This window comes from Triticum urartu, chromosome 6 (genome assembly GCF_003073215.2).
Source record: "Triticum urartu cultivar G1812 chromosome 6, Tu2.1, whole genome shotgun sequence".
Taxonomy (NCBI): domain Eukaryota; kingdom Viridiplantae; phylum Streptophyta; class Magnoliopsida; order Poales; family Poaceae; genus Triticum; species Triticum urartu.
This window is the reverse complement of record NC_053027.1, coordinates 254,023,180-254,031,672: the sequence shown is the minus strand read 5'-3', so window position 1 is coordinate 254,031,672 and position 8,493 is coordinate 254,023,180.

The window sequence follows — 8,493 nt, the reverse complement described above, 5'->3', positions numbered from 1 at the left end:
GTCTTGGCCACCTCTCCCGGGGCAACACTCCAGCCGACGCCCGTCCGCGTCGAAGACCTTGAAGAACATCAGCGAAGCGCCATCGTACTCCAAGTGGACCGCGAAGACGCCCCTCACCCTACAAACCCGGTCGATCTCTCTCCAGCCACGAGTCATGTAGTCCTTGCCCGGGGCAACGACCGTGACCTCTTCCTCGGTCGCGAGGGCGCTGCAGCCGGCGTGCTGCAGCCGGAGCTCCAAGGGCACCCCCCGCGGGATGATGGAGGCGAAGAAGGGAGGCAGGAGGATCCAAGACTGGAGAGGAATGGTGACATGGAGCACGAACTCTTGGGAGGAGCCCTCGGCGTGGACCCCAGGAGGAACAACCCACGCCTTCGTGACCTGTCGGCACCGACGACGGCGCTGACCGTGGGGATCGGCATCGACCCCTTCGAGGCCCTCGACGTGGGCATACAAGGGAAGCGGGAACCCTGGCGGAGCCCGCTCGCACCGAGGCCTCGACACCACCTGACGGTCCTCCTCGTCCCGGCCGCAGAGGGCGAGCCGTTTCTTCGGCGGGAGCGGGTCTGGTCACACTCGAGGAGCCTTTCCCTTCTCCGCTGCAGAGAACCGGCGAATCGGAGCCATCGCGGCAAGACGGAGCAAGGATCGGGAAGAAGGAGAAGCAAGGAGGGATGGACTGGAAGGGCACGGGCAGTTCCGTACTTATAGCCGGCGAAGGCCAACCGCCGGCCTCCATGACCGCAGGTAATCATGACACGATTTGCATGCAGGGACTTGTCCAACCCGCGCGATCACCGAGGCGTCGTGGGGAAGCGGAGACGCCCATGTTCAATCAACCGCCACGTGGCGCCCAAGACCACAGGCTGTTAGGGCCCGCGGCGCTTCGCCCTTGCCCTTTCGCCTCTCAGCACGGCCAAGTCCGGACGCGCCTTGGGCCCGGGGGCTACTGTCGGTGTTCTGGGAACGGGGGTCCCCAGACTTGCCTGCCTGCGGCCTGCAGCGCGGCTCAAAGGGGGCCCGTCACGGGCCATCTTCACCAACACAAGACTCAAGACCCTCGCGAGGGGCCAAGCCTCGCGGGGCGGACGACATGGAGCTTCCTCAGGCGTGGCCTCGTCAGGCTGGCTCATGAGGAGGCGGAGAAATCAAGGCGGGGTACCTTGCGAGGTGCCCGTGACGCAAGCCATGACGACTCAGGGCGCCAGGTGGGTGCCAGCCCGCGCAGCGTCCTCCTTTCCTCTTTGGTGCAAAGGGAGCAAGCGCAGCCGCGGAGTACCGAGGCATCAGGCAAAGGTTTCCATTTCGGTGCAACGAGGCCAAGACCAGGAGGACTACGAGACAGAGGTCACCGTGGAGCCCAAGACGGCGTCATCACCAGAGCTTTGCGCAGGCGAAGACTACTTTTTCAGGATAGCTGATACTTGCTGTCCCCCTTCAAATTAGCCCGCCATTGTTGGCTCCCTTCCCGCTCAATATTTGGGAAGAGGACCAGGGCCTCTATAAATAGGACCAGCCACCCACAAAGCAAGGGGTTGTAAAAAAGGAAGGGGAGGCTTGATAGAGAGGTTGGAAGTATAGAGAGAGAGAGAGAAAGGTGGCTGAACCCCTCCCAGCAGTTCTTTGCCCCAGCCAAGAGTAGACCCTCGCGAGGCTGTTCTTCCTTGTATTGTTCATCATCATCAGCCCCAAGAGGCAATCCACCCACCGCACACTGGAGTAGGGTATTACACCAGAACGGTGGCCCGAACCAGTATAAACCTTGTGTCTCTTGTGCAGTTCTTTGAGTAGTTTAGGTCCTTGCGAGACGGAGAGGTAGAAGATGTAATCTTCGCACGCACCCCAGAGTTCAAAACTTAAGGGTCTGCCGGAACCCGAAATCTGACACTTCTCGTATGGCTCTGAGCTCTTGACAGTCGCTGGTGTTGTGGGTGTTCAAGTTGTGGAAGGCGCAGAACGGTCGGCTGTTCTTGGATGACTCGAGCTGATCTCTGCCCCTCTTGATGTCAGGCTCCGCTGCGAGCACAACTACCTCCTTGCGCTTCACGTCCTTGGCCTTGGCCTTCTTCTCCTCCACGCCCACGGCTATCATCTCAAGGAGAGAGAGGCGCCCCTCCTCAGCTCTTGCGCACTTGGTCGCCAGGTTGAACAACTCCTGAGATGTGCTGAGCTCCTCCTGGATGGCGAGCTCTTCCTTCATCTTGACGCCACGGACGCCGTCGGAAAACACAGAGATGATGGCCTCGTCTGTGACCTTGGGGATCTTGAGGCGGGTGTTGTTGAAGCGATGGATGTACTTCTGGAGGGTCTCTCCTGGTTGCTGCCTGATGCGGCGTAGATCACCCGTGGCCGGAGGGCGGTCGCGAGTGCCCTGGAAGTTGGCGATGAAGCGGTCGCGCATCTCGTCCCAGGAGGAGATTGAGCCGTGCTGCAGATTCAGGAGCCAAGAGCGAGCTCCATCCTTGAGAGCCATGGGAAACCAGTTCACCATGAACTTTTCATTGCTGTTGGATGCTTCGATGCTCGGCTCATAGAGCTGAAGGAACTCCGCGGGGTCGGCGGTACCGTCGTAGCGAGGAGGCAGATTAGGCTTGAACTTGCCTGGCCAGGCAACGCTATGCAGCTCGGGGGTGAAGGCACGGCAGCCAGCCGTGGTACCCGGGGCCTGCTTCAGAGGTGGAGCTTGGTCTTGACGAGGTCCGCGCTGCGCCGCTGTGGGTGGTGCGCGGTCTTGACGAGGTGGTGCGGGGAGCGCAGGTGCAGCTTCTCGCGGCTGAGGAATTTCTTGGAAGCTTCTCTCTTCACGCGCAGGCACCGGGCACGGCGGATCACGTCGCGGAGCCGCGCGCCTTGGTGCCTAGGCGACGTCTTGGTGCTGAGGTGGTGGAGGCGCACCATGAGCCCCGTCGCCCGCGGCTGGTTGAGGGGGAGGCAGAGAGTGGGACGGTGCCTGAGAGCCCCCCACGGCGCAGACAAGCTTGGCGACATGTTCGAGCCACTCCTCGTAGAGGTCGTAGATGGGGCGGTAGCGCAGGAGCTCGTTCGCTGCAAAGAGCGCGGCCCGTGCCTCCATGGGAGCGCGGTGCGCATGAGACGAAGAACCGGTAGGCGTCAGCGATGGAGTGGCGGTGCGGCCGTCCTGCCGTACCGAAGGATGCAGCGAGGACGCCTGCTGCTCGTTCCCCGCCGGGCCGGTGGCAGCGTTGGCGGCGGGGGACGGAGAATGGCGATGTGGCCCGCCGACGTGGGATGGAGAACGGCGATGTGGCCCGCCGACGGGAGCCGTCTAAGCGACGCGGACGGTGAGGGTAGCCCGACGCTCAGCTCGAGCACGGCGTGCGTCCGCCATGGAGACGACGGAGCGACGAACTGATGGAAGGGAAGCTACGGCGGACCCCTACCTGGCGCGCCAAATGTTGGATGTGGGGTTCCGACAAACCCTTAAGGTTCAAACACTGGGGTGCGCGCGAAGTCTTTCCTCCTACCAATCTACGCCCTAGCTCACTAAGGTCTCGCAGACGAACTCGACGAACTCACAACACAGAGAGACGCAAGGTTTATACTAGTTCGGGCCACCATCGTGGTGCAATACCCTAATCCAGTGTGTGTGGTGGATTGCCTCTAGGGCTGATGATGAACTGTACAAGGGAAAAACAGCCTCCTGAGGTTGAGGTGTTCTTGTGTGTAGGCTCTCGATCGGGTTGGATCAAGCTAAGGTGAGATGAGATGATGATCCTCCCCTCTACTATGGTGGCTAGCTCTACTTATATAGGCCCTGGTCCTCTTCCCAAATATCGAGCGGGAAGAGAGCCAACAATGGCGGGCTAATTTAAAGGTGGACAGCTAGTACAAGCTATCCTGACAAAAGTGGTATTTGCCAGCAAAAAGCTCTGGTGGTGACGCCGTCTTTGGCTCCACGATGACCTCCGTCTTTCCGTCCTCCTGGTCTTGGTCTCGTTGCACCAATATAGCAACCTTTGCCTGATGCCTCGGTACTCTTCGCCTGCGCTGGCCCCCTTAGCACCAAAGAGGAAACAAGGACGCTGCGCACGCTGGCGCCCGCCTGGTGTCGTGCGTCATGGCTCATGTCACGAGAGCCCCATGAGGTTTACCCCGCCTTGATATCTCCGCTCCTCGTGAGCCTGCCTAGCTAGGCTACTCCAGAGGAGGCCTTGCATCATCCACCTCCCGAGGCTTGGACCCTCGCGAGGGTCTTGGATGTTTTGTTGGTGAAGATGGGCAGTACGACCTGCTGGCTCAGCCACGTCGTGGGCCGCAGGCAGGCAAGTCTGGGGATCCCCGTTCCCAAAACGCCGACAACTCTTAATTAAACAAAATAAAGAGTACTACTACAGCTGGTGCTCGTCGATCTCCGTCGCCGCCTCCATGTCCAGCTCGCGCCCGACGGTCTCCTTGGGAATGGGCTCCATGGCATCAATTGCACCATACTCGGCAAGCATCTCGCCATCCGCGTCCTCCATATCTTTGGAATAGGCCGCCATGAGATGGGCGTGGGCGGCCGCGATCTGGGCTTTGGTGGGCTCCGTCATGGCAAGGTATGCCATGCAGGAACGGACGGCTGCTCGAACTCTCTCGGCGATTGCCAACTCTTTGGCCATGGGTTGCCTACCATTGTCAGAGAAGCTTCGTTCGATTTGTGCGGTGACTGCCATGAGCTGGGCGTGGACGGCCTCGACATGGTGGTGGGCAGCCTCCATCAGGGCTAAAGCTACCGCTACGGAACAGACAGCTATTGTGGCGCTCTCACCAGTTACTATCCCCGAGGCAGATGCTGTTGCCACCGCCTGAGAAGCAACAGCGGGCGTTTGGGTTTCCTTGGCTACCCAGACGCATATTGCGGTCGCCCTCACAAAGCTTGTTAGCACGCGCCTGGCGGCTGCGGCCGCGCTCTCGCTAGAGTGGGCCGCCGAAGTTGCCCTCATGACGCGGGTAAACGTCCCTATCTTTCACCGGCGATGATTGAACAGTGAAATGATATTTGAGGAGCGGGCTAGTGTGCTTGACACTCCGACGGTGCTCCAAGATATTTTGTGCTGCATCTCACATGGTTGGTGATAATAAACTATGTGCGATCTACTTGATTTTTCGTCTTGATTTGAATTACGTAATGGGGTCACAACTGCAAAGGATGGTGTTTGAATTTCTAGAACTTTTATCTGCAGTGATCATGCAACTATAGGTGCGTCGTCAAAAATTGGAATTATTCAGGGTTCGTTTGGACGTTTCTATACATTAACTTGGTTTTGTAGGCATTTTAGGTGCATAATTCAAATATGAACTACATGCACATGCTCCAGTTCATATAAACGGGTTGAAAAATCAAATATGTGTCCTTGGTTGCATGCTTAGGTCCCATGCAAGAAATGGGAATGAATGTCAAACACCCAGCCACTATCACTCGGCCGCAAACATTGAGATACTTGGTTTTTAAATTCTAGTAAATCCAAAACTTGTCTGAAATTCATGAAACTTGGCATGCTATCATGGAACGGCATCAACATGTCATGGTAAAAAATTTGTCCCATTTGGGGCAGGTTTGGGTATAAGCTTCTCACAAACCAGAGCTTCTCACAACAAGCGTGATGGTTTCGGTAGGGAATGTGCCACCTTTGGGGACGTAATGATATTCGTTGCCTCTTATAGCTTTCAAAAATTTTATAGTGTCAACATAGAACAACAGGAGTGTTGTGTTTAATTTTGGAATTTTTCTGGGTTGTTTGGACATTTTTATACATTAATTGGTTTGCCAGGAATTTCAGGTGCATAATTCAAATTTGAACTACATGCACATGCTCTAGTGCATATAAACTGGTTGAAAAAACAAATATGTGTCCTTGGTTGCCTGCTTAGGTCCCATGCAAGAAATGGGAATGAATTTCAAACACCCTGCCATCGTCACTTGGCCGCAAAAATTGAGATATTTGGTTTTTAAATTCTAGTAAATCCAAAACTCGTCTGAAATTCATGAAACTTGGCATGCTATCATGGAGTGGCATCAACATGTCGTGGTAAAAATCTTGTCCCATTTTGGGCAGGTTTGGGTATAAGCTTCTCCGTTTTTACTTTTCCACCTCAGCATGTTTGGCGAGGCGGTTTCCTTGGCACGTCTTGTCAAAGCAGAGATCGTGTGCCCCCCTTTACGGGATTCTCATCAATACGGACGTGGGTAACCCAATCGTGCCCGTTAGCATGTTTTCTCGATTAAAGGCGAGTCCCAAACGGTTACGGGGAGGGCTCCTAGTATTCAACCTCTTATAAAGAGACCAAGGCCTTACTCCTTTTTCCAATCTCAAACGAGTTCGCCCGTCGCCTCGAGTTCCAACACCCAGGCTCCAGATTCCAGGCGCTTCGGACCTTCGACAATGTCCGGTTCCAACCTTCAAGGCCGATGGATGCCCTCCTCCGTCACGGAGGAGGACGTGCTAAAGTTGAGAGAGGCTAAGTTCTTGGCCGCCAAAATTCCGCATAGGTTGCCTGCTCAAGGGCAGGCTATTCCCAGTCCCCAGCCCGGTGAGAGCGTAGTGTTCATGTCTCACTTCCTTCGGGGGTTAGGCTTCCCGATGGATCCCTTCGTGAGGGGGCTGCTGTTTTATTACGGGCTGGAATTTCATGACTTAGCTCCGGAGTCCATCCTCCACATCTCCTCATTCATCTGTGTGTGTGAAGCGTTCCTCCGTGTTACTCCTCACTTCGGATTATGGCTCAAGACTTTTGGGTTGGAGCCGAAGATGATCGAGGGACGGCACGCAGAGTGCGGAGGCGCTGTCATAATTAAGAATGCTGATGCTCCATGGCCCGAGGGCTCCTTTCAAGAAGAGCTTGGCTTGTGGCAACGAGAATGGTTCTATATCACCGCTCCCAGGAGCGCCAAGTGGGCGGCGCCTCCTGCCTTTCGCTCGGGTTCCCCATCACGGCTAGCGTCATGGGTCAACAAAGGATTAGATTGGGGTTTGCCCAAAGACGTGCCCCTATTACAGGGCCGAATTAAGGATCTCTTGGAAGGAGGCCTCAGTTTGGTCAAGGTGACACAGGTCATGCTGATTCGCCGAATATTGCCCGGCAAACGTCGCCCCCTTCGCCTGTGGTAGTTTAATCCAGAGGGACCACGAGATGTACAGAATGTTCTTCGGATCACAAGAGATGTGTCCGGATTTAACCAAGGACACAGGCCTAAGCTGCAATCGCCTGGATACTCAAGTAAGCAACCCTGTGCCCGGACCTTCTATCCGTATAATTGTCATAAACTTGCCCCTAAAAGAGCCGTCCTTTTAAACAGGAGTGGATAGCGAAGGCAAAGCTGATCAAGTGTCCGGCTCCCCTTCCTGAAAATAGGCCGGATCCCGTGCTGGTCAGGATGCTGGAGATAATGCCTTTGGAGGGGGAGGACAAGGAAGATATGGCCTCCTCGAAGGAGGCTGCTCCGAAGGGAGGAACCGACAATTCCTCTCCTAAGGGGAAGAAGAGAGCCGCCTCTGACGACCCAGAAATCATGGCCTCAAAACGGGGGAGAAAATCCTCGTCAGAGGGTCCGACGCCAGGGAGTTCCTTGGCCGGACTACGCCCTCAAGGGGATCAGCCCTCCAGCGAGCCGTAAGTGGAGAAAAGATTTTCCTTTTGAGGGATGAGAGCAATCCTTGATTTATATTTGAGAAGATTAACCGAAATTTTACCTTGTAGCTCGGACCTCAGCCCTTCTCAGCAGAGCTCGTCTTCGGGGGATCTTCTTCCGGAGATGATGGAGAGCGGGACGCCTCCCCCTGTCGTACCGCCTAGCGAGGCGGGCAACCCTGAGGTGTCGTCACGGAGGGTTTCTCTGAATCCGGCAGGGGCGGAAGATAGCTATGTGGCCCCCCAAGGTTCTCTGCGTCCGGCCTTCGAAAGAGGCCGTAGGACAAGTTCGGCACCATCTGGTGCTCGGCCGGAGGAGCTGAAGGTTATGCTGGGGCGAGCTTCTATCTCAGAGGAGCACCATGCATTGATGGGCACGGTGATTGAAAGGATTTCATCCATAGAAAGCGGATTGCATGAGGTCGTCAAGAGTTTACTGACGGGTTTTGAGGTACGTTAGATAATGTACACTTTTGTCAGTTGCGCATAAATAAGATGCGCCCTGTGTAGATAGTAGCCCCTGAGACTCTACGCGTTGTCAAGAAATGACGGCACGCTGAGGATCATAATCCCAGGTCTAAGATGTCGCCTTTGAATGCAGGTGGCGAGGTGTCCGGAATCAAGCCGAACTGATGATGTGGCCAAACTAAAGCGGCAACTGGACGTGGCAGATGCCGACATCGCGCTTGACAACAAGCGGCTTGACGAGGCTCAAGGTATGTAATTCTTCGGGCGGCATCAGGTAAGAGGAGCTTCATGCCAGTGTCTTACAATGTGTGTGCTTGACGCAGATGGTACGGCCGCCGTGGAGAATCTTAGGGCAGAACTTACCCGAGCTAAGGAGCAAGCCAGAAAAAGCGATGC